Genomic DNA, 27,834 nt, shown 5'->3' with positions numbered 1-27,834 from the left:
CAGATCACACTAACGAACTTCATCTTGTAGCTTTCAGGTACTAAGGTCTGCCCCCAGACCCACCATGCCACAGCAGTGATCACTTTAATGTGACCATCCTCAGCTAGATCATTTGCTTTCTTCCACTGACTGCCTCCGATAATGTTCAACCTTCCATCTTTGAAATATGGAACATTGCCTTTCACAAGCATGGAACAACTGGAGAAAATATGGAACACAGGAACACTTGCACTTCAGCCAGGAAGTTCACAGAATGGTTAATAAGTTCTTCATACTTGTTAAAAGGTTGTTTTGATGAGGTAATATGATTCACTATTATTTAACATGATTATTTGTTAAAAAATAACACAAGAATGAAAGTATTTCAAACTTTTTCAGTGAGGAACAAGCTAGAACATGGAATTTTAAACATTCAAAAGGAGGAACGTTTCTCATAATGAGATGCAGTTGAGAGTAATACTTCCTCTCCTCACCAGACTGTCACTTTTGGTGATTAGATGTGATTGTGAAAAGTGGTAAAACAACAGCCACAAGAATGTATGCTGCTGCAGAGGGCCGAAGGTTCTACTACAGGGTACAGTATCTGTCAATGATTTTGCCTCATATTGCCTGCTGTAGCCCTGATTTTATGGTAAATTACAGAGGATCACTAACAAGTTAAAAATGTCAGACGTTGCAATTCCATATGTCTTATTGTCCAGAAAATGAATATGGGTGCAAAGTCTGTTGAGCTATTAACGTTTGTACGTAAACTAGTTGTTTCATTTGGCAGTGCACATCCTGGCTGCTTATCTTTTTCAAAAGTGTGCAAATTTTCTGACTACATCACGAAAAGGACATGTAGTATAGTCAACATGGTTCACGGATGTCTGAATGTGTGCATACGTGGGAACACAGACAGGACAGGTAGTATAATCAACACATTTCAGAGATGTCTGAAAGTGTGCATACATTGGAACATAGGCAGGACATGTAGTATAATCAACATGGTTCATCATGGATGTCTGAATGTGGGCATACATGGGAACACAGGCAGGTCATGTAGTATAGTCAACATGGTTCACGGATGTCTGAATGTGTGCATACGTGGGAACACAGACAGGACAGGTAATATAATCAACACATTTCAGAGATGTCTGAATGTGTGCATACATTGGAACATAGGCAGGACATGTAGTATAATCAACATGGTTCATCATGGATGTCTGAATGTGGGCATACATGGGAACACAGACAGGACATGAAGTATAATCAACATGGTTCATGGATGTCTGACTGTGTGCATACATGGGAACACAACCAGGATATGTAGTATTATCAACATGATTCCTGGATGTCTGAATGTGTGCCTTACCTTGCCAGAATTAATGCTATCAAAATAGGTTCATAGGTTCATAGGTAGGTACTAGGCTATCTGCCCGAGGGGATCTGTAAGCCTAGCCAGAATGTGTTGGCTTTTGCCGCCCCCTTAGATTAGTTCCCTGTGCCTCTGTCCAACAGAGCCATTAGTTCCCTGTGTCTCTGTCCAGCAGAGCCACTGCAGTGATCTCCGGGGTAAATTTTCTGTTTCCCATGTTTTGTTTACTCAAGTTTATCTTCTTATGCAGACATATACCAAGTATTTGCATGAGTCCTTTTCCTCAAAAGTTTCAAAATGTCTTTATGAATTCTCTATGGGGTTCGGTGATCTAAGACGAAACTGGGAGCATCATTCACACAGGAGGTGGGGAGGGGTCTGCAGTGACCACATCTACCTTCTTATGCTACCACTAGTGCTTTAAGTCAAGTGCTTCAGGCCAGGAAGCTGACAGGGCCAAGCTAACTGCTTCTGGAAATATCTGCAGCTCATATTTTAAGGTTACACCTCCTGAAGATAGAGGAGACGTTTGGAACTCAATTGGTTTAGAAATGTGGACAGTAAAGTCGATAAGTGGTAAACATTCCGGTCATACTTTGGGACTGTATATGGGATCAACACTGGTTCTAACTCATATCTTGGCAATGAGTGTTAAAAGTTTGTTTTGGACGGACTCCGTGGATAATTATTCTTCGGAATTTATCTCTTGCCAGACAAATCAGGAAAAATTCACGCGCAATGAATTTAGATTCTTGCAATTTTTGCAATTAATATCTATTTTTGTAGATGTGAATATTGCTACCAACTCATATCCATGTCTTAACTTTCTTAGAGAGTCTGACACCTCTCTATGGCACAGAAGACACACTTTACAGGATAATTGTGGTGAGTTATATACAATTTTAACCAAAAGTAAAGCACATAAGAGTATATGACATGTAGAGAGGCCTGGCAACTACAGTTAGGTAGGCCACTTTTGGTGAATGCATAGGGAAGGATAACACAGGCGTGTGTCTTTGGGTGGCTGCAAGGGGAAGGATAAAGCAGGCATGTCCCTTGGGGTGGCTGCAAAGAGAAGGATCCCCACTGCAGTGCGATACTGGAGTTACTATATAAAGTTAGGGTGGGAGTGGGGGGCACAGCCCTCCTCATTGGGAAGTGTAGGTTGCTTATCCCCCCACCTACGTTTGGTTGTATATTGGTAGCTTTCAGTGAAATGAGATTCATAAATATTAAAGCTAAGTAGATGGGGGTACACCCCCACACCCCCCCAATGGGGGAGTTATGCCCCCCATACCATCCAACTATATACACTAACTCCAGGATTGCACTGCAGTAGGGAAAAAGGCATATACTTTTTATTTCCCCAACAGTACTTACATTCAGTGAAGTGTCAATCAGTGAAATGAGTTTTCAGTGATTTGAGCTTTCAGTGATTCTTTAAGAGTGAATTGAAATTCAGTGAAATGAGTTTTCAGTGAATCAAAGTAGACTCTTTTATTTATATATATATATATATATATATATATATATATATATATATATATATATATAAATGGGTCTAAGACGTTTCACTGAATGCACATTTCACTGAAACTCAAATGTCTGAACACAAATCACTGAAAGCACAATTCACTGAAACACATTTCACTGAAAGTTATATATCACCTTTTCCCCACTGTAGTGTGACCCTGGAGTTAGTATATATAGTAAGGGGGGATGTGCGGGGCATAGCCCCCCACATATTTTAAGTATATATTATGCTCGGAAAACAGTAATATATTGGAATTGCAAGTATCCATGTATATAGTTCAAAATACTTAAAATATGTGGGGGTGCCCCCCACCCCCCTCACTATATATACTAAATCCAGGGTCACACTACAGTGGGGAAAAGGCGATATATAACTTTCAATGAAATGTGTTTCAGTGAATTGAGTTTTCAGTGAAAAGTGCATTCAGTGAAATGTCCTAGACCTATATATATATATATATATAAACACTTTAACTGTCTCAAAGTTCACTGAAACTTATAAAAAACACAAACCTTGTGCAAATGAAGGAAAGCAGCAGGTATTTGTTTCACAGCAAAAACTAATCGATATAAATCCAGTGGTATTCAGCAAAATATTGATTTAATTCCAGCAGTGAAATGTTCATAATCTTCCAGGCAAAATCGATTAAAAACAACAGTGAAATATCCACTTAACAGCAAAACAAGAAAAGGTATTTAAGTGCTTTTGTTCATTCACTATTACATTGCAAAGTCGAGCTTTATCAGAAATACAAGGAAATAACTGTTGAACTCAATTTCAGAACAACAAACTAATGCATAGTTAATACAAAAGATAGAGGAGGGGAAAACGTCACTGTATCATGACTCCTTAAGGATACTCTTGACATTCAAATTAACAATAACGGTTTGATATGAATGTAGATTTCCTACATGTGACTATCTTTAGGGATTATAGGAATCTGCTTGGAACCAGGCTACATAGGAAGGCATGTTGGGTCAATCATGTTCTCAGTAGGGAAAGTATGCATCCAAAGTATATCTTTAGGAATGTCGTCTAAAACCAGCAATATAGGGCCTCTAGACTCAATTTCAGTGAGATAGACTTTCAACAACAGATGAATACTACTAGCACTGAGTTAGCACATAGAGGGTATGATGAAGGGGTGATACCGAAGAATATAGAGACTGTGTGAAAACCATGAGAAGTGCCAGAGCTAAACCCTGTTTCTCTGAATCTGCACAGGATGATAGTAGTTATAATTTGAGAAGGAGACAGAACAATAATTTAACATTGCCATTCTGTTATTCTAATAATATTAGTCAGTATACAAGTATTATTAGAAAAAATTGGAATATTTTAACAACAAATGAGCAGATTAGTAAGTATTTGACTCCTGCGCCCCAGTTTACCTTTACAAACAAGAAGTCCCTAAAGAGACACCTTTGTGTTACGAGGGATATCAATAAGCTAGTTGCACAAGGGACAACTATTCCCTGCAGGAAATATTCTTTTTGTCTATATATTAATAGCAGTTCCAGCTTTTTACATCCAGACACAGGACAGCAATTTAGTTTTAACATTAGGGCTACCTGTACTAGTATGCACGTGATATATTTAGTTGTATGTAAAGTATGCAGCAAATTTTACATTGGGAAGACTGACAGGATGCTGAAAGATAGGATCAGGGAACATATATATCATATAGGCAAGAAAAGTATCTTTAATGCATTAGCGAAGCATGTTGTTAACACGGATGTCACACATTGTTTTGGTTTCCAGGTAATAGGAATTAACTATGGCAATAAGACAGGAGGGGATACAAGGCTGAGAAATGAAGAAATGGAAGCCCAAAGGATTATAAAGTTGAGAGCGAATGCTGGACACGGGTTAAATGACTGTATTCCCTTAAGACCTACTTTGAGGGCTAGACCGTTACGTAGGAAGTGAATAGTTTGTGCAATAGTGGTAATATGGTTAGACACTACCTTCATGATCACATATATATTTACTTAATATGGCATGATGTATGTATACATTTTTCATATATTTTTTGTATATATTTTATTCAGATGAATTTTAGGATGTGTATCTTTAAGTCTGTAACTTGCTTTGTCGTGTTATTTTTAGCTGAATAGTTAAATATGGTGTTTTAGGCATTAAGTGTTGTTACACCTGAAGAAGTATTTGGTGAAAGCGCTTGGGTGTTTTAATTAAAGTCTGTTCCTGAACCTGGAGCCTTGCCTACGTTGGTTGTTTTTGTCTTACAAAAATATAAGTGCCAGAACAGATTTTGTCTAGTAGAATTGTTTGAGATATTGCAACTGACAAAACATGTTTACAGCAACTGTATGTTGCAAGCTAGATAAGGCTTACAGTACTGCTTTGTTATGAAACAAAAGAATATTGAAGAGTGTTGATTGCATGAGTGAAATGGTTAGAAACATAAATAATACGTCTCTGTAGTTTGACCTTGTTCTTGTCTCTGTTCCATGTTGGGTACAGCCTTGTTTGTGTAACTATGTGAATGAAGTCATGAGAAAGTGCAGAGTATGTGAAAATATGCTGACCAGTAGCCTCTGAATAATATAGCAATAACCTACGCCTGGGTGTGGGTAATGCTGGATTTACCCATGGTTGGTGTGGTTTGGTCACGAGGGCAAAGCCCAAGTGGTCAAACAAAGCCAATCGTGGGTAAATCCAGCATTACCCACACCCAGAAGTGGGTTATTGCTATTATGCAATGACATTATTTAAGAAAAAAAATAATTACTTTTCTTAAATAATGGCATTGTATAATGCTTCCTTGCTGCCCTTCCGCAGCTGTCTGGTATTCTGCGGCAGTTCTGATGTACTGCACATGCGTATGCCTATGCAGTACATCAGAGCTGTGGGCTAAAGCAACGGAGAAAGCAAGATCTCCATTGCTTTTTACAAACTGTTTCGCTATGCTAAACAGGTTTAACATAGCGAGACAGCTTTAAAAAAAGCAACGGAGAAAGCAAGATCTCCGTTGCTTTTTACAAACTGTCTCGCTATGTTAAAGGAGTTTATCATAGTGAGACAACTTTAAAAAAAGCAACGGAGAATCTCCGTTGCTTTTTTTAAAGCTGTCTCACTATGTTAAACTCATTTAACATAGCGAGACAGTGTGAAGAAATGGAAATCTTGTGTTCTCCGTTGCTGAAAAAAAGAGTTATAGTAATGGAAAAAGTCCGGGCGACCGGACCTTTTTCCATTACTATAACTCTGATTTACAACATGCATGTTGACCAATCAGCGTGCACGTTTTTGAATATTAATGGGGGGGGTCGTTGTATAATTGCATATTGCTGTTGTAAATTCAGGATATGAATAATAATTGGAAAGAATGATCCAGAATACCTTTGTTCATGTATTTAGTGTCTGTAGTGTTGCTATGTTGTTAGTGTTTGTCTAGGCTTGTTGTTAGCTTAGTTTAAATATGCTACCTACCTATTCAGAAAATAAAGTTTTGCTTGAACTGCTTCATGTCTCAGTGAATTTATTGGAGATGGGCGGTAATAAGAAGACAAACTCTCTTAACACGGGTAAATGAGGGGGCTGTCAACCATTTCAAATATAAGGGGTCCTAGCTAAAGGTGGCCACAATCTCCAGGATTGTTCACTTTAGTGAAAGATGGACAGGGTAGGGAGGTAACAAGGAAACTTAGAATTCTAAAAGACATATAGGTATGAACTCAGGCTTCTTGCTATAACAGATGGTCGCATCCTGGTGTCAAAAGGCATAAAGACTGCACTAGCAGAACCATTGTAAGTGTACTATGGGTTTGAAATGGTCTCACGTCTAAGGTGTAATATGAAAAACACATCAGGTGTGAGGATGGGAGAGCGCAGGGGAACAGGAGGAAGAAAGCGTACCTGAAGCACCTCGGCATAAGAATTGGAAGCCCTCCCCTCCCCAACCTCTGCTTGTCCCCTTGCTGTTCTTCTTTTTCTAGATATTAATCTCTGAGCCTATAATCTATCCATCTGTCACTTTGTATAAACCCATATTCTTCCCACAATTCCTGCAGACTCTAAAAGAAAACAAAATCTGGGGAAAATAATATGCAAAATAAGAAAGACACTTCAAAGAGAGGAGGGGAATCATTCACAATGTAAGGTAGGTTAAATGCAATCAGAATGATAGTCACAGCAATGGTATTACATATTCTATGGAATCTGCCGGTACATCCAGAGGAAAGGGCTTTCAATTCAATCCAAAAGAGACAGAGGAATGGACAGAAATGGGAAGGGGAGAGGTGAAGAAGACAGGAGGAAAAACTAAAGCTGGCAAGGAAGAAAGGGGGGATACATGAGGTGATACATTTAAGGCAGTAACAGAAAAACAGAGTCCATGTAGGAGGAGACCAGAATGGGAGACCTCCACAGATTGCACATTATCCTGCTGACATTACACTGAGAGGGTAGAAACAAAAATCAGACTGCTGAAGATGTGGGGAAAAGCAGGCAGGAATGTGACCCATATTATGGGGATCTCTAAGGATGAACAAGATATGCGAACAGGCAATAGTAAAATGCAGCAGTATATATGGCAAAGAAGGAGAACTAGACTGGAGCATCGATATATAGGGCAGGAAAGCATGAAGTGGAACAGCAGGGAAAGAAAAGAAATAAGAATCATGTTAACAGGAATAAAAAAGTACCATAATGCGGCACTTGAAGAAAGGAAAATATAACCAGTGAGGAACTGGACAGAAGATTCATGGTGTGACTAGGAAATCCTGAAGTGGAACAAAACTGGGATCGAAGAAAAAAGAGATGGAATAGCAAGAAATATTAGAATGCTATAAATACAAGTGTAAATGAAGGGGGAGATAGAGACACACTGGGTACAGACCCAAAACTCAAATAGGCAAACAGGTGGCATGAGCATTAAGAGCATTAGGCATGAGTATTAAACAGTATTTAAGTAATACATGGTATTACCCTGCATGAGTATTGTATAGTATGTAAGTAGTGCATGGTATAACTCATAGAGTCATAGACTGTTACTAGGCTAATGACCCAGGAGTCCTTTCTAAGCCTGGCCAAGTTATACTGAAAGAATAATGATGTCCTACATCCAAATAGGACATTGAGGGCCAAGCATTTGTAAACTACCTCTGTCCATAAGGGACACGGGTGCAAGGCCTGGTGTAAATTTCCTATTCCCCATCCATTTGTCTAGGTTGTGCTTAAACTGGGTAATAGACAAACTCAGTTTCATATGGATGGAAAGTCTGTTCTATAGAAGGAACAGTCTCTGGGACACAAATCTGTCTCTCCAACATGTTCTGTTTATGTCATAGACAACATTCAGGTTCCTAGACCTTGTATTTTTGGTATTGTTTGATTTATGAATATGTAGGAGATTCATAAGTGTGGGGTTTGCTGATGCCTTGTAAGCCAGGCATAGATCACCCCTCAGCAATCTACAGGAGACTGAATAGAGGGAAAGGGCTTTAAGGTGCTCTGCATATGGCAGGTTTGTTATGCCTTTGTTCCTCTTTGTAAGGAACCTTTGAGGTCACTCTAGTTGCTGCATATGCTTGGTCAGGTACATACCAAAGGGAGCACTGTACTCTTTGATTGGTCTGATAAGGGCAGATTACAGTGGGATAATGACCTCTTTGGACCTAGATGCCATGCCCTTACTTATATGTTGAGCAACATAAAAGGATTTCCAAACCACTGTGGCCATATGGTGGTCAAAGGTAATGCTACTGTCTGCATGCATACCCTGATCCCCGACCACTAGGTCAACTATTACAGTGTATTATCAACATGGCAATTAGCTTGGAGGGTTCTTTTCCCAAATGGTACAATTATGCATTTTTTAGCATTAAGTTTAAGACCATGGTTTGGCACCATTTGTTAGTCAGAGATAGACATTCTTGAAGAATGCTTGTGTCTGCATTGGAGTCAGTGATAAACCCCAGCTTGCAATCATCTGCAAACTTAGTCAGCCATGAACTTTCAGCATTTGCTTCCATTTCAGAGAAATAGTTGTGAAAAAGGAGCAAGCCCAGAACCGAGCTCTTAGGGACTCTTCCATTGGTGTGGGTGGCCTCACCTATTTTGACTTCTTGTGTCCTCTCAGTGAGCCAGTTGGCTATCCAGTGGGTGATAAAAGGGTTTATACTCAAATTAGTGAGCACGTCTATAATGCCTTAGTGGGGTATTGTATCAAAAACTGTGTGCACAGTCTTACCTTCATCCAGTGCTTTGGTGACCCTCTCAAAAAAGTCCACCAGATTTAATAGGCATGATCTTCCTTTAACAAAGATGAACTGTGAGGCATCCAGTGTTTGCAGCTTACTTATGTCCTCATTTATCATGTCTGTGATCAGTCTTTCCATGACCTTACATATGAGGCTGGTGAGACTTATGGGCCTGTAGTTACCCAGATCAATGGTTGAACCTCCTTTGAGCAGGGGGATAAATGTAGCCATATTCCATTCCTTGGGCACAAAACCTGACTGAAGGCTCCACTTGAAAAGTGATTTAAGTGGACCAGAGAGGTCATGTTTCATGCTATTTGTATATCATGGGATGTTATCTGGGCTCATCAATGCAGTATTTTTGGCTCTGGAATGTGCATCAACGACATAGGTTCATAGGTTCATAGGTTCATACTAGGCTATCTGCCCTAGGGCATTTATAAGCCTAGCCAGAGTGTGTTTGGCTTTCGCCACCCGTTTTAAATTAATTTTGCTATGCCCTTTTTCGAGGTTAGTATACTGTGCCTCTGTCGAACAGTGACACAGTAGTGATACCCGGCGTAAACCTATGATCTCCCATCCACTCATCAAGATTCCTCTTGAAGAGAGTCAATGAGGGACTCTGCCTAACCTGGACTGGGATTTTATTCCAGAGTGAAGGGAGCCTCTGGGTTATGAATCTGTCCCTCCAGCATGTCCTATTTATTTCAGTGCTGAGGTTCAAGTCTCTTGAGCGTGTAGCTCGATGGAATTTGGATTTTCTGAGGTGCAGCATGTCCATTAATTCTGGGTTGGACATGGCTTTATACATCAGGCACAGATCGCCTCTGAGCTGGCGGTATGCCACTGAGTAGAGCTGGAGTTTCTTTAACCAGGCAGCATATGGCATCTGTTTGAGCCCTATGATCCTCTTGGTGAGGTACTTTTGGGGTCTTTCCAGTTGCTGCAGGTGTCTGGTAAGGTACATCCCAAAAGGGGCATTGTACTCAATTATGGGCCTGATGAGGGATGAGTAAAGAGGCACGATGACCTCCTCTGATCTAGATGTGAATCCCTTCATGATTAGGTGGGCTATATAAAATGTTTTTCTAACCACTTTGGCCACGTGGTTGTCAAATGAGAGACTGCTATCAACTTGGGTCCCCAGGTTCCAAATTACTTCTTCTGTACTTAATGGATTACCACCTATGTAGTAATTTGTGGGCACTTTGTTTTTGCCAAAGGGGATGACTATACACTTTTTGGCATTTAGCTTGAGGCCATGGCTCTGGCACCAGTTGTCTGTTTCTATGAGGCCCTTTTGGAGGATGCTTGTGTCAGCTGGAGAGTCGATTATGGTGCTCAGTTTGCAGTCATCTGCGAACTTAGTCAGCCACAGTCCCTCTGTGTTGGCCTGTACCTCCGAGAAATATATACCGAACAAGAGAGGTCCCAGGACTGAGCCTTGGGGGACGCCACTTGTAACTGGTTTGGAGTCTGACATGGCTCCGGCAATTCTAACCATGTGGGTTCTGTCCTTGAGCCAGTTTGCAACCCATCTAGTGATATAGGGGTTTATATTTAAGCTGGTGAGCTTATCTATAATGCCTGAGTGTGGTATTGTATCGAAGGCCTTTGCGAGGTCCAGGTAGGCTGTGTGGACCACCCTCCCCTCGTCAATGGCCTTGGTGACTGTTTCAAAGAAATCAACCAGGTTTAAGAGGCAGGATCTGCCCTTAACAAAGCTGAACTGGGTAGGATCCAGTGTCTGTAGGTCCACAATATTTTTATTTATGAGGTCCATGATGATCCTTTCCATAGCTTTGCAGATCAAGTTAGTCAGGCTTATGGGGCGATAGTTTCCAGGATCTGTTGAGGCACCACCTTTGCGGGGAGGGACCACTGTTGCTGTACACCACTCTTTGAGTACATAACCTGTAGTAAGCCTGAAATTGAACAGTAGTTTTATGTTTGGGTTTAGCTCTTCTTGGAGTTCATGTAGGACGCAGCTTGGGACACCATCTGCTCCCATTGATGCTGTGTTTTTTGCTTTGGAGAGGGCAGCCCTTACCTGAGCATCTGTGATGTCAGGAGGGCAGCACTCTGCTGGGATAAATATTTGCCCTTTTGGAGGAGGGGGGGAGTTTGTGCTGAACCTATCAGCTAGGATGTTGGCAATGTCTGTGGGTTCGGTGTATTTTTTGTCATTTTGGACTAATTCTGAGTATATCTGGGAATTTCCACCCAGGTTCCTAACATAACTAAAGAAAGCCTTGTGGTTATCCTTAGTGTCCTGTGCAGTTTTTCTCTCGAAACTGGCCTTAGACGATTTTATGAGTGCCCGTAGTTTTTTGCTAATACTGATCAGAGATGCCTTCCCTTTTTGGGATTTTGCTCTATCGTGTAGTAGCTTCCTCCTTCTATTGTATAGTTTGTTTATGGCTAGGGTCCACCAGACAGAACGTCTGCCTTTGGAGGACTGGGTCTTGGTTTTATTTGGGATTGCATGATCCATGCATTCCTGAAGGTGTTCATAGAATGCGTTTATAAAGGATTCTGCGGTCTGGGTCATATTTTTCACAGGCCCGGGGGCTTTGAAGGATTCCACCTTGGTTTTGAGGAGTGTGAAATTTGCTTTAGAGAAGTTTTTCACTGTGGTTTTCAGGGCAGGGGGTGGAGTCGGGATGTGAATATCCAGTGAGATTACTTTATGGTCTGATCTTCCAGTGAGGGATACACTACTGGTCTGGAGCATAGAGTCCCCATGTTGGTGATGATCAGGTCCAGTATGTTTTCCCCTCTTGTGGAAGTGGTAACAAGTTGTTCCATAGCATTTGAGTTTATAAATTCTAGGAACCTTTGGGCTGGGGTGCTGAAGCTAGAGTAATGCTCGCAGTCTATGTTTGGGTAGTTGAAGTCACCCAATATAATGGTGTTTGGAGAGACCTTCATATTTTCCAGAGTTCTCAGGAAGGCCGAGTGGGGTTCCTGGGTTTGGGAGGGTGGTCTGTAGCAGGCTATAAACTGGAAGGCAGTTTTACCCACTGTTAGTTGCACATGGATAGTCTCTGATGCTTTGTGCTGTGCCACCAACCTGGAGGTGTGGGTATCTTTAACGAATATTGATACTCCCCATTTTTTTGTAGTACGGTCCAAGTTTTGGGGCTGAAAAGCATGGTATGAGGTATAACCTAGTAGTGCTGGTGTTCTCTTGGGAGCCATGAACCAGGTTTCTGTTACTGCACAGATATCGATGTTCTCCATTCTAAGGAGAGTTTCGAGTGCGTGCATCTTGAGGTTTAGACTTCTGGCATTGAGTAGCATTACTCTTAGTTTCTTATCCCTTGTGATACCTATGGAGGTGGATTTGTCTTTCGAGCCTTGCCTAAAAAAGGCACTATGGGGGTAGCAAGAGCCTTTGCCGATATCCAAAAGCCCAGGGTTGACAGGTGCAAGCTGTCCCTAGCGAAGCATTGTGGCTTGTCGAGCATGTCATCCCAGGCTGACAGGCATTGGATTCCCTTTGAATGACACCAATACTTAAGCCAATTGTTGAAATTGATCATCTTGTCTTCATATTTTGGCATCATTCTTGGTGAGGGTAAGATGCTACTCAAGGTCAGGATCATACCGGCCTGGGCTACATGCTCAGAGAGCTACTCTATGTCTCTTTTCATGTAATCCAGGGAGGTACGTCTCAGGTCATTCACACCAGCATGGACAATGACTGAGTCATATTTGTACTTGCCTTGGAGTGACCTGAGTGCTTGTGTTATGTGGCGGATCCTAGCGCCCAACAGGCAGCTCACCATGACCTTCGCCTTGTTCAGCCTGGTCAGCGGAACGTCAGTGTGCCTGATAATAGAGTCACCTATTACAAGTGTATCAGGTGTGTTGTTTAGCTTTAAGGGCTGTGACTGTTCGGCACACTGGCTTTGTGAGCTATGTGTTGCATGAGTTTTGTTTTGGGGTAGCGGTTGCTTGGGTGTCTGCTTTGGAGATTTCTGCTGCTTAGGCAGATTTTTATTTAGAGCCTCCGAGTATGTTGTTGTGTGTTTATGTGTTTGGTTTGCTGTCGTGGTAGGTCTGTGTGAGATTGGAATTGTAGTGAGTGTGGTTTCCTTCTCCTCCTGACTGGTTTTGCCAGTACTGAGTTGAGAGAGCTTAGCCTCCAGTATGGCTATATGGTTGCATCTCTCACATGTGTTGGAATTTGTTGGGAGGAGGAGAGGGTTTTCTATGTACATGAGGCAGTTGTAACATTGCCTCAAGATTCTGAGATTCACCAGCTGGACCGGAGAGGAGATTGACAACTGACATTTGGACATGCTAGAATAGTGTTGGGAATTCCTTTATAATTGAAAAAAAGGGCCAGTGGGGAACAAGGTACTCAAGGGGGGTTTGTGAGGGTGTAGTGCTTTTAATATTTTAGTGCTGACTTATATAATTGCTTTAGTGAGCAAGTGCCAGGTAACTTAAATGCAATGTGTTTCAGGTAACTTAAATGCAAAAAACGACAAACAGTAACTTTCTTTCAAGTGAAACAAGGACATGTTCTCTAGTAATGGTTGGGGGGATTGTTTTATGTGGTATTTCGTTTTCACTATCAGATGGGAGGATGGGAGTGGAAGGAGAAATTTGAGCCGAACCTGCCAGCCAAAAGGTTGGCAATGGCCTCCAGTTCATTGTGGGTGATGCCATTTACAATAAGTTCTGCGCATTGTTGTGTATTTCCCCTGAGGTCATGGACATAGCCGTAGAAAGCTTTGTGATTATCCTTCGCCTGAGAAGCTACTTTTCTTTCAAGTTAAGCCTTTGGAGTATTAATCAACTGTCTTAGTTGCCTCTTTAGATAGGTCAGGTGGCTTTTAGTATGCATGGCATTGTTTCTCCTACGCTTGGCCAATAATTTTTTTCTTTTGTTATATATCTGATTGATGGCGTGATACCACCAGGATGCCTTGTCTTTAAAATTTGTCTTATTCTTAATATGAGTGAGCACAGTTTACTCTGCACAGCTGGCAATAAGGCTGGACAGAGATTTTATAAATACCTCAGTGTTTTCTATTGCGTTTACTGGGTTTAGGGGTGCTTGAAATTTCGCCAAGGTATTGCTTAGTACAGACAGGTTAGTCTTGGAATAGTTCCTAAAGGTTTTTGTTTTTTCTGGATCCCTGGATTTAATAGTTATTTCAAATAATACTGCCTAATAGTCAGATCCGACAAGCAAAGATATTACATTAGCTGAGCAATATTGGAACCCATGTTCATGAGTACAAGGTCAAGAATGTTTATACCCCTGGTAGGAGAATGGACCAACTGTTCCAGGATGTTGGTATTAAGAAAGTTTAGGAATCACTGGGCTTGTGCATTAGAAGTGGTGTAGGATTCCCAGTCTATAGATTGCTAGTTGAAGTATCCCATGAATATTGTATTGGGTTGAATGGTGAGGGACTCTAGTACATTGAAACAGGTAGTATGGGTTTCCTGGGACATGGAGGGGGATCTATATGCTGCAAGGATATGGTACAGCACCCTGTTTATGGTGAGTTGCACATGCATGAGTTCCAGTGAGTCATACCGTTTAACTAGTATGGATGTGAGATTAGTCTTAATATGGAATGACATTCCTCCACCTTTAGTTCCCTCCTGTGCAGTAGCTGGTCTAAAGGTGTGAAAGGCATTATAACCTTGCATTGGTGGGGTGCTCTCAGTGACTTTAAACCATGTCTCAGTTACTGCACAGATGTCTACACACTCCAGGGAGAGGAAGGCTTGCAGGGAGTGGAGTTTCTCATAAATATTTTATGTCCCTCTAAGTACTCAGCCTCCAGCACCACTTGTTGTCTCCAGCTGTGCCTTGATCCCTAACAAACAGAATGAGGAAATGAATTCCTTGTTCTGTGAAGTCATTGTTCTGGGAATGCACCCCATCATCCTGTAGGCCTTCCTCTCGGTCTTTTTGGGGAAATGGCTTCATTGTTCCATAAAGTAATTTCCTCTGGGAATGCACCCCATCATTCTGTAGGCCTTTCTCTTTGTCTTTTTGGGGAAATGGCTTCCTTGTTCCATGAAGTAATTTCCTCTGGGAATGTACTCCATCATCCTGTAGGCCTTCCTTTTTGTCTTTTTGGGGAAATGGCTTCCTTGTTCCATAAAGTCATTTCCTCTGGGAATGCACACCATCATCATGTAGGCTTTCATCTCTGTCTTTTTTGGGGAAATGGCTTCCTTGTTCCATGAAGTAATTTCCTCTGGGAATGCACCCTCTCATCCTGTAAGCCTTCCTGTCTTTCTTTTTGCTCAGCATTGGGTTACTAATCAGGACCATTACAGCTTTTACAGCTACATCTGTGCCCTTTTTCTGATCCATTTATCTAAGCTCCACTCTTCAGATCTGTACTGCACTCCATGTTGCTATACCTCATCTGCAATGTTTTTCTTTTTTTTTACTTTGATCCCTAGTTATTACTTCCTTCCCCAGTTTGACATTTACCTTTGGATCCTTCATAAGTCTGAATTCCTCCATTACCACTATCCTCTGAACTTCGCTTAGTCTGCACATGTTAATCTTGTTCTCAGCACCTGTTGCTATATGTATGAGACAAACACTTGAATGAGCCTTGTGACATACAAGTTCCCTTTACTACCACCCTCTCTGTGTAGTAAGTCTTTTATCTATCTCAATGATTTTTCTCCTACTTCCAGTCTCATAAACATGCTCAGTTACCTTCTGCATTGCAGTGTGTCAGATGTCTTACTGAAGTCAAGGTAGATGACATCATCTTGGTTGCCTTTCTCCTTTTCTTTGGTAATTGATTTATTATTTAATTATTTGTGTTTGATTATCAAGATGGTCCGAATGGGATAAAGGGAGGTCATAATGATGGTGATGGTGATGATATGAATACTTCTAGAAGGAAAGCAAGAAATGAAATGGAAAGTTTAGTCGTGTAAGCTGGAACAGGAGAAGTGCCAGGAATTAAACAGGCAGTCTTGTAGTTTGACTTTGAAGCAGATGGGGAGGATATTAGCCTAAAAGTGGTAGGGATGGAGAGAGTTCCACAATTTAGATACCTGGGTGGAATATAAGGAGTTACCAAAGGTACTGTATCATTTTCTTGACCTGAAGCAGATTTGTGTCTGATGAACAAAGGAGCCTTGTGGACGTTTACCATTGTAGGAGTGGAGTCAGGGAGGGGAAAATGTCAGGACGTCACGAGGAAATACTGAGGGACGGGTTGTCTACTTTCCTAGAAGGAAGAATCTTCAGGACAAAATGTTATGTGGGTTTAAGAACTGTCAGTGAAACCTGATTAAGTTTTATGAGTGCACCAAGAGAGAAAATAATAGGGGAGTGCATGCAAACCTGTCTATCCTGTTTTTTAAACAAGAAACATCTTTATTAAATTATCATCTTTGACATACGAAATTTTGTATTTATATAAATGAAAATAAACCACAACGACACAATCTCAGTTGCAAACATTATACATTACAAACCATGCAACACAGCTATAGCGGCATACATTACTTATAATATATATACAGTTATTGTCAGTCAACCATTACATGGCTCATTCAGTTCCTGCCTTTTTTTAAACCTCATTCCTCCTCTGCATGTATCGATTCCACAATTCACATTTTTCCTGTGTAATTTGCTCCTTCCCTTTTCTAAAGATCTCAATTTCAGTTGTTTTTTATCTCTGTTACTGTCTTACTTCTAGTAAAGTTGGTTTAGAATTTGATATCCATTTTCTAGTGATTGCTTTTTTGGCAGCTATCATAATTAGACTCAGCAAGTCGTTACTATGTCTAGGCAAACCCGATTCTGCATCATAGCTCAAAAAATCATCTCCTTAATTACACTAATTTTCTCACGCAGCATCTCTGTCAGAGCAGTCTGCAGGAATTCTTTAAAGTCTGCCAACGCATTACACACCCAGAAAATATATTCAAAATTCTTCCCCATCACACCTCCAACATTTGTTTTCTACCTTTGGAAAAATTCTTTAGAGTCTACTTGGGGTATAAAATATCTATGTAAACACTTCCAAGCAAAGATCCTAAATCTTCTAGACTTTGTTGCATATTTGGAAGACATACCTTTATTCTCCATTATTTCTTTGTGAACTGCCTATCCAATCTCTCTTCCCAATTCTTTCTAACCTCCTCTGATTGATTCTTGTAGTTATCATGCTCCTGTCTTAATGGCAACCTATGTTCTAGATTCTACTAAAACCTCTACCAGTGCTCTTCTTTCATTTAGGGTCCCCCTATTTCTTTCTCTTTGTCTATACTCTGGTATCAGACCTTATAGGGAAGGCAATCTCTATCCTGCAATCCAATTAAATTTTCGGCATCTTCCCATTCGATTACCTTTCCCTCTCTAGTTATTTGCTCCCAACAACTTTGCTCCTTGCCAGGTTTCTCCAAAAAATCCAGCCCCCTCTTGCCTATTGTCTGTATCTCTAATTGCAGTCAGCAGAATCTCCTTTATCCATTCCTGTGTTGGTTTAGTTGTTAGAATATTTTCTGCTATTTTATAAACATAATATTCTGTATGATTATTGTTGTTCTCCTTAAAGGTCTGCATAAAAATCCCAGTCTCTCGCTACTACTTGTGCTTCCTCCTGTTTCATCATCATCATCTCTTTCCACTTTGAATTATAGTTTTCTGCTTGTGCTGTGTATTGAGCCTTAACTGTGTTGCTCTGAAATATCCCCTTAAGTCAGGTAATCCCAATCCACCCTGTCCTATTGGAAGAATAAGCTTATCTCACTTGACTCTTGCCATCTTCCCCTCCCAGATAAAACCCTTCAGCTCTTTATTAATTGTTATCCACAAGTTCTCCTCTGGTTGATAAAAATATGCCTGACCTGTGTATAAGATTAAAGAGACTAAAACATTTTACCTGCTTGTACCTTACTATCAATATCCATATAACACAGCTTCCATTTTCTCAGTTTTTGTATTATCTTTAGTTTAGTCTCTTCCCACATATCCTTAGCTGCCACACCAGAATCATTTTTAATCCATACTCCTAAATACTTCATGCTATCATGTCCTCATATGTATGGATGTTACTGAACCAATGTTGTATGTGGGTACATAGTTTACTGCTATTACCTTTGCTTTAGCATAATTAATTTTGTATCCCAAAATGATTTGAAACTGTCTCAGTATGTTCCACAGCACTGTAATGCTCCTTTCTGATTTTTTAAGTATAAAATAATGTAATCTGCAAACAGAGCCAGCGTTTCTTGACTACCATACCATTTATATCCTTGAATTTCTGAGTCCCTTATTTTCTTTGCAAGTGGTTCTTAAATATAATAGCAGAACCTTTGAGTTGTTCCTGCACATGCAGCTATTAGAGAAACTAAAAGCACTGAGGTTAGAGCTGAGAGTGAACACCTAGACATCTGAGTTATTGTGGAGTAGGACACAGAGGGTTGTGGTAAGAGGGTCATTGTCAGAAACTGGAAAAATAGGGGCCACTGTGTAAATGCCAATGAAGATAACTGGTTGAAAGCAGCTGATACTGGGCAGTACATTGTGGGGTTAAGCAGGGCAGTAGGTCAGTGTAGGGCAGTAAACTGTGAGTTTAAGCAGGGCAGTAGGTCAGTGCAGTTTCATCTCAAAATGAAGCAGCACATATACATAAGGAGCTGTAGAAGATGAAGGACAAGCATTTTTGGCTAATTTCCTGCAGTTTCCACTAGCTTTTGACAACCAGTGTAGGGACTTCCTCTCCCAAAACTACCACCATCTTTTCTGTTTCTCTACAAGCTTTCAGGCAAGCTTAGGGGGGATGCATGGTCTTAGTGCAAAGACAGTGCCTGCCTGGAATGTTGTAGGGAGAAAATAAGAGTGGGGTTTTATGGCCAAGCAAACAATCCCACTGCTGCTTTCCATCTTTTGCATCTTAATTGTAGAACCAGTTTTGAATCATTTTTTGCTACCAGCATACAGAGCAATCAGTAAGTTCTATAGTGTAGGTTGGTAGCAGTGCTTCCATTTATTGACAAAATATAGTACATAAATTGTTAAGACACATATGTGTCTTATCTCTTTGGTCTGTAGCTGGTAGTGCAAAATAACATGATATGATTCTAGCAAAATATAGCGCAGCATGAAACATCTTCATTCATACACTGTATTACAGCATTCTGTGGTACCTAATCAGTGGCCTGTATGGCACATAGCATGAAACATATTCATTCATACACTGTATTACAGCATTCTGTGGTACCTAATCAGTGGCCTGTATGGCACATAGCATGAAACATATTCATTCATACACTGTATTACAGCATTCTGTGGTATCCAGTCTGTGGCCTGTGTGTCACACAGCATGAAACATCTTCATACACTGTATTACAGCATTCTGTGGCATCGAATCTGTGGCGTGTGTGCCACATAGCATGTTGTAAGTTACTGTGATATCACCATTTATTTTAGAACCAACTGTATTCTGCACAGAATTACCATATATAGGGCAAATTATTAAAAATTAACAAAAGAGAAATTCTGAGACACTTATATGAGAACCTCCAGCTTTATTGAAACAATTCATTTTGTGACAACAGGTTTGTGATTTAACAGAAGCTTTGATGAACCTTTGCTCCTAGAATAATCCTGCAATCCTTCAGGAATGTGGCCTTCAGCATGATCCATCCTTTTCAATCTTTACGTCTTTTCCCTCAATCCTAAAATACAAATAAGTAAATATATATTAAGCACAAGGCTAATTAACTGGAAGTTTAAGACCACTGAGTGATGCCTTTTTATTTCTAAAAATTAAAGTAACATTAATTGTAAAAGTGTAGAACAGCAGTCTTATTTGCATAATTTAGGCTCACTTTGATACTTAGATGACTATATTCCTTTTTTGTATAGAGCAGTTTTTATTTATAACATCTGCAGTAGTACAACCAGTTGCTGGTCTTGTGATGCCAAGTAGATGGAGAAAACACTGGAGATAGTACCATCTCCTTTCCCACAAGACACATACGAGTAATGCCTGACTATATCTATTTCTGTGGTTATTTGTTTGTATCTGCAGTGGTACAACCATTTGCTGTAGAAAACACTGGAGATAGTACCATCTCCTTTCCCACAAGACACATACGAGTAATGCCTGACTATATCTATTACTGTGGTTATTTGTTTGTATCTGCAGTGGTACAACCATTTGCTGTAGAAAACACTGGAGATAGTACCATCTCCTTTCCCACAAGACACATACGAGTAATGCCTGACTATATCTATTTCTGTGGTTATTTGTTTGTATCTGCAGTGGTACAACCATTTGCTGTAGAAAACACTGGAGATAGTACCATCTCCTTTCCCACAAGACACATACGAGTGATGCCTGACTATATCTATTACTGTGGTTATTTGTTTGTATCTGCAGTGGTACAACCATTTGCTGTAGAAAACACTGGAGATAGTACCATCTCCTTTCCCACAAGACACATACGAGTAATGCCTGACTATATCTATTTCTGTGGTTATTTGTTTGTATCTGCAGTGGTACAACCATTTGCTGTAGAAAACACTGGAGATAGTACCATCTCCTTTCCCACAAGACACATACGAGTAATGCCTGACTATATCTATTACTGTGGTTATTTGTTTGTATCTGCAGTGGTACAACCATTTGCTGTAGAAAACACTGGAGATAGTACCATCTCCTTTCCCACAAGACACATATGAGTAATGCCTGACTATATCTATTACTGTGGTTATTTGTTTGTATCTGCAGTGGTACAACCATTTGCTGTAGAAAACACTGGAGATAGTACCATCTCCTTTCCCACAAGACACATACGAGTGATGCCTGACTATATCTATTTCTGTGGTTATTTGTTTGTATCTGCAGTGGTACAACCATTTGCTGTAGAAAACACTGGAGATAGTACCATCTCCTTTCCCACAAGACACATACGAGTGATGCCTGACTATATCTATTACTGTGGTTATTTGTTTGTATCTGCAGTGGTACAACCATTTGCTGTAGAAAACACTGGAGATAGTACCATCTCCTTTCCCACAAGACACATACGAGTGATGCCTGACTATATCTATTTCTGTGGTTATTTGTTTGTATCTGCAGTGGTACAACCATTTGCTGTAGAAAACACTGGAGATAGTACCATCTCCTTTCCCACAAGACACATACGAGTAATGCCTGACTATATCTATTACTGTGGTTATTTGTTTGTATCTGCAGTGGTACAACCATTTGCTGTAGAAAACACTGGAGATAGTACCATCTCCTTTCCCACAAGACACATACGAGTAATGCCTGACTATATCTATTTCTGTGGTTATTTGTTTGTATCTGCAGTGGTACAACCATTTGCTGTAGAAAACACTGGAGATAGTACCATCTCCTTTCCCACAAGACACATACGAGTAATGCCTGACTATATCTATTACTGTGGTTATTTGTTTGTATCTGCAGTGGTACAACCATTTGCTGTAGAAAACACTGGAGATAGTACCATCTCCTTTCCCACAAGACACATACGAGTAATGCCTGACTATATCTATTACTGTGGTTATTTGTTTGTATCTGCAGTGGTACAACCATTTGCTGTAGAAAACACTGGAGATAGTACCATCTCCTTTCCCACAAGACACATACAAGTAATGTCTGGCTATATCTATTACTGTGGTTATTTGTTTGTATCTGCAGTGGTACAACCATTTGCTGTAGAAAACACTGGAGATAGTACCATCTCCTTTCCCACAAGACACATAAGAGTAATGCCTGACTATATCTATTTCTGTGGTTATTTGTTTGTATCTGCAGTGGTACAACCATTTGCTGTAGAAAACACTGGAGATAGTACCATCTCCTTTCCCACAAGACACATACAAGTGATGCCTGACTATATCTATTTCTGTGGTTATTTGTTTGTATCTGCAGTGGTACAACCATTTGCTGTAGAAAACACTGGAGATAGTACCATCTCCTTTCCCACAAGACACATATGAGTAATGCCTGACTATATCTATTTCTGTGGTTATTTGTTTGTATCTGCAGTGGTACAACCATTTGCTGTAGAAAACACTGGAGATAGTACCATCTCCTTTCCCACAAGACACATACAAGTGATGCCTGACTATATCTATTACTGTGGTTATTTGTTTGTATCTGCAGTGGTACAACCATTTGCTGTAGAAAACACTGGAGATAGTACCATCTCCTTTCCCACAAGACACATACGAGTGATGCCTGACTATATCTATTTCTGTGGTTATTTGTTTGTATCTGCAGTGGTACAACCATTTGCTGTAGAAAACACTGGAGATAGTACCATCTCCTTTCCCACAAGACACATACGAGTAATGCCTGACTATATCTATTACTGTGGTTATTTGTTTGTATCTGCAGTGGTACAACCATTTGCTGTAGAAAACACTGGAGATAGTACCATCTCCTTTCCCACAAGACACATACGAGTAATGCCTGACTATATCTATTTCTGTGGTTATTTGTTTGTATCTGCAGTGGTACAACCATTTGCTGTAGAAAACACTGGAGATAGTACCATCTCCTTTCCCACAAGACACATACGAGTAATGCCTGACTATATCTATTTCTGTGGTTATTTGTTTCCATGGCTTTTTACTACAAACACAAACCTGAGGAGAATGAGACACATAATCATAAGACACAGGCCGATGTCAGCAGGAAGCAGGATTCCCCACCCATGTGACCCACCCCCCTGGCAGCACAGTGCTGTTTCTTCCAGTCTCCAACAGGTAAATCAAACAGCACAAGCATGTCCATGCATAATGAGCTTCCCTCCTCCCCCAGAGAGGGTTCATCCATCCTCTGTGCCTTCACCATCAAGCCCCTGAGCCACTGTTCAAACTCAGGCTGGACTGTAGCTAAGACTGTAACCTTCTCCCCCATCAAAGCAGTCTGATGTGCTCTTTTCTGCATTCATTTTATAGTATTGTTCTGTATTCCAAGAGTCAAAGTAAACTTTATTATTATTTGGGACCACACACATGTAGCCTAAGTGAAATTTTGTGCATTGTCTCCTTCTTGAGATTACAAACAGAAAGTAAAACAACACATACAAGTAAAACAATGGACACAACTAACATATACAATCCTACTCCCAGTACCCATACAAAAGAGCAGAACAATTTCCAACATTTGAATACAGAATAAGTATACCCTCCCGTAAGTTATAATAACTGCCTCATATAAATAAAAGACACATGTATTTGTTATTCTTAAACTAGAGGTGTCTAATCTGTGAAGCTTCTCCTCCAGCCTCTGCTGCAGCAGAGCCTTGTCACAGGTTCATAGGTAGGTACTAGGCTATCGGCCTAAGGGCCTACGTAAGCCTAGCCAACAAGGTTCCCTGGCTTATGCCACCCAAGAAAGTTATTTCCCTGTGCATCGGTCGAGCAGAGACACAGAAGTGATCCCCAGGGTGTATTTCCTATTTCCCATCCACTCATCAAGATTTTTCTTGAAGAGTGCTAATGAAGAACTTTGCTTGACATAGATGGGTAGCCTGTTCCAGAGTATGGGAAGTCTCTGGGACAGGAATCTATCCCTCCAGCATGTCCTGTTTATTGTGGTGATAAGGTTTAGGTCCCTAGAGTGTGTAGCTTGGAGGGATTGGGATTTCTTTAGGTGTAGCATGTCCAACAGCTCTGGGTTTGACATAGCTTTATATGTTAGCCAGAGATCACCTTGGAGTAGGCGATATGCTACGGAGTAAAGCTGGAGTTTTTTGAGGGGGTCAGTGTAGGGCATTTATTTGAGGCCAGTAATCCTCTTTATGGTGTACTTCTGTGGCCTTTCCAGCTGCTGCAGATGTCTTGTGAGGTACATTCCAAAAGGGGCATTGTACTCTATAATGGGTCTAATGAGTGTCGAGTAGAGGGGAACAATGACCTCTTTTTTCCTGGATGAGAACCCTTTTATGATGAGGTGTGCCACGTAGAAGGACTTCCTGACTACTGTGCGATGTGACTATCAAAGGAGACACTACTGTTGTCCAGTTAAACATTCCAGTTCTCAACTTCAAATAATCATATGCATGCATTTACCTTTCCTTAGTCAGTATCTGTGCTGCAACAGGTAGAACACTCACCTTTGCTGCAGAGCTGTGAGTTCAATTCCCACACCAGGTAGATCAGTTGCTGACACTGCACTCTTTCATGTGTAATCTTTCAGATGAGATATTAAACTAAGGTCTTATTTGCTTGAGTTGGTGGTAGCTCAGATAGCTGTAAAAGATCCTATGACACCTATCAATAAGGGCAGAGAAAGTTCCCTGAATCCCCCAGCCAAATTTCCTCTAGTAGTATAAATACCACCTTGGCTCTCCCTTGAAAGAATCTACTAGCCTAGTGGGACTAATGTGGTCAACAAAGGATGAATAAATACATGCCAATATTGTCTGTCTCACAACACAGACAAGCAGTATAACCCGGGAATTATGATACTTAACATCTTTACAACTTCATGTCTCATTATGATATGGATTTTTCCCTAAATCTGGAAATCTGTCAGTACTAGATTTCATGCTACAGAGCTGTGAATAAAATCTAATATCTGGAATTTCTGATATCAAACAAATTTGTTATCTTGGGTAGAACACTGATCTCCATGGACCTTTTTCATCCTCAGCCTAGGAGAGATGGCTGGTTAAATGACTTGCTCATAGTCACACAGGTAGGCAGTGGAGGTTCAGAGAATCAAACCTTTCGTGGCTGGACTAGATTAAACAGCTCATTAGTCCTCTAAGCCAACTGCCAATCAGTTTGCAAACCATCTTCATTTCATTTGCATTTCAATTTTTACAGTTATTCCCAAAAAACATGTATGTTCCCTTCATCTGAGTCTTACAAACATTTTCTCTTGAAATATAATTCGAGGGGAAGAATCTGGATTTGGGTTAAAATATCATCACCCCCCCCCCAAAAAAAAAAAAAAAAAAACAAGTTAAAATATGTTCTTGTATAACATATTGTACATTGGTCCAACTTTAGGTGAAATGTTGCTTTAAGGAAAGGACTCCATGGAGCTTGTCACATCAAGTCTGTCACCCTCAGCCTTCCCATCCTCTGGGCAGTCCCTCATCACCACCCGCCCCACACTACACCACACCACCCTTAACTCTTGCATTGATAGCCCTTCTGCACCACCAAGGCATCTCCACGACACTGCCTAAACTTAAAATGAACAAGCAAAGGCAAAAATCTCATGACTTCTGCCACACATTGTAGAAGATGTTTTCATGGTTGATTTATTCCACCAGCTGTTTGTGCCACTACAGGATACATTGTGTCGAATGGCTAAATCTGGGTGAAAGTCTTAGTGGTGTGAGAACAGCAAACAAAAATGGACATTTTTTTTAAGTAAACATTTTCTTTTTTGGGGGGGTTAGTTTTTTATTATTTTATGGTTGAACTTTGCAGTTTAACTACTCTCTCTCTATACATATATATATATATATATATATATATATATATATATATATATATATATATATAGAGAGAGAGAGAGAGAGAGATATGAAGTCACTTTGGAACATGAAAATACCATAAGCTTGAAATTCAAAACATTAAGACTAAAATCTTCATTATGCTAAAAGTTCACAATGTCAATGTTAGAATGTTGAATCGGCTGTGTAAACATTGTTATGATGTGCAAATTGGTTGCTGTGGCTTCCAGAAGTGTTATGTTGTAGTATAGTACATAAGAAGGGAACATGAGTGAGGTTACCTGTGAAACTCTCAGTACATAGTAATGTGTAGTGTTTTCACAGTGAAGCAGTATTTCTAAGAGAAGGTTAAGGATAGCTTTTTACAATTTAAAGAGGCATTCATGAAACTTGGAATGGTATTTTTGCCATTTTATTCTGTGTAGTGCGATCTCAGAGTTGATATTTTTAAGTAGCAGGGGGGTGTGAGGGGTGCATGGGGGCTTGACCCCTGCTTATATTTAGAGACATTTAATATAGTTTGTTGTTAATTTGGTTATGTATGTTGTTGTGGTGGATTGTAGTAAATGTTGGTTTCCTATGTTTTTTTCAATGTTATGGGAATCAATGTTTTCATGTTTTGGTGTACTGAACTTTCAAGATTTTGGTCTCAATGTTTTAAATTTCAAGTATATATATATATATATATATATATATATATATATAGAGAAAGAGAGAGAGAGAGAGAGGTCTACTTCACAAGAATGACAGACTAAAAGACTGATTTCCAAAATATTAACAGACCAAAAGACTAAATCTCAAACTACTGAAAACACAAAATACTGAAAGATGGAATTTCACCTTCTCCACTGTTCTGTGGTCTTGGAGTTGGTATATATAATTAGCAGGGGGTGTGGGAGGGCACATCCCCCCCATGAGGGGTGCAGGGGGGCTTGCCCCCTGGATTAAACATGTTTTCAGTATTTTGGGATTCAGACTTTTGGTCTGTCAGTCTTCTGAAGTAGACACACACAAACACACACACACATATATATATATATATACATAACTAGATATATGAATTACATACAAGTTATCAAAATGCAACTTTCTGAATGGGAGAAAGGCCAGTAGAGCTGATACAGGAGATCAACTGTACCACTTTATGTCCTGCTCCAAGATCACAGTAAAGTGGAGATTGGGAAATGTGCCCTTTTCCCCATTGTGGTATGATCTCTGAGCTGGTATATCTAATTATCAGGGGGTGTGGGTGCAGGGGTCGGCAATTTTTTGACATTGTCGTCAAGCAGTTGCTTTTCAGTGTGTTGAATTTTTGATGTACTGACATACATGCAAAGATACACACACACACACACACACACACACACACACACACACACACACACACACACACACACACACACATACACACAAACTGTACATCTGCTTTGTTAGGTAATGCACATGTCAAGACATATACATGAGGCTGTAGAGGTATATAGTCAGAAAGACAAACACACACACACACACACACACACACACACACACACACACACACACACACACACACACACACACACACTGCTTCTGCTTTGTTAGGTAGTGCACATGCATACACATCTCAAGACATACACCTACACATGTGCCTGTAGAGGTGTATAGTCAGACACACACACACACACACACACTGTATACCTGCTTTGTTAGGTAATGTACATACATACACATCTCAAGACATACACCTACACATGTACCAGTGCAGGTGTATAGTGTATAGTCAGACACACACACACACACACACACACACACACACACACACACACACACACACACACACACACACACACACTGTACATCTGCTTTGTTAGGTAAGGCACATACATGCACATCTCAAGACATACACCTACACATGTACCTGTGGAGGTGTATAGTCAGACACACACACACACACACACACACACACACACACACACACACACACACACACACACACACTGTGCATCTGCTTTGTTAGGTAATGCACATACATACACATCTCAAGACATATACCTACACATGTGCCTATAGAGGTGTATAGTCAGACACACACACACACACACACACACACACACACACACACACACACACACACACACACACACACACACACACACACACACACACACACTGTACATCTGCTTTGTTAGGTAATGCACATGCATACACATGTCAAAATACACATACACGTGTATCTGTAGAGGGGTATAGTCAAACACACACACACACACACA

The 27,834-nt window shown here is 40.4% G+C and overlaps 2 protein-coding genes across 2 annotated transcripts in view; both read left to right on the top strand.

The window, feature by feature from the left end:
* Positions 1 to 27,834, top strand: part of LOC122800381 (trypsin inhibitor ClTI-1-like) — a 944,875-nt gene that overhangs the window by 869,539 nt on the left and 47,502 nt on the right. The gene's annotated exons all lie outside the window — the stretch shown is intronic.
* LOC122800380 overlaps positions 22,666 to 27,834 on the top strand; it is a 473,875-nt gene continuing 468,706 nt past the window's right edge. Inside the window, exon 1 of the mRNA XM_044069828.1 lies at positions 22,666 to 22,723. The gene's annotated coding sequence lies outside the window, so the exon portion shown is untranslated. The remainder of the gene's footprint in view (positions 22,724 to 27,834) is intronic.

This window comes from Protopterus annectens, chromosome 4.part0 (assembly GCF_019279795.1).
Source record: "Protopterus annectens isolate FY-2018-M chromosome 4.part0, PAN1.0, whole genome shotgun sequence".
Taxonomy (NCBI): Eukaryota; Metazoa; Chordata; order Ceratodontiformes; family Protopteridae; genus Protopterus; species Protopterus annectens.
Note: the sequence above shows the minus strand (reverse complement) of the source record. Positions and strands in the feature narration are given on the sequence as shown.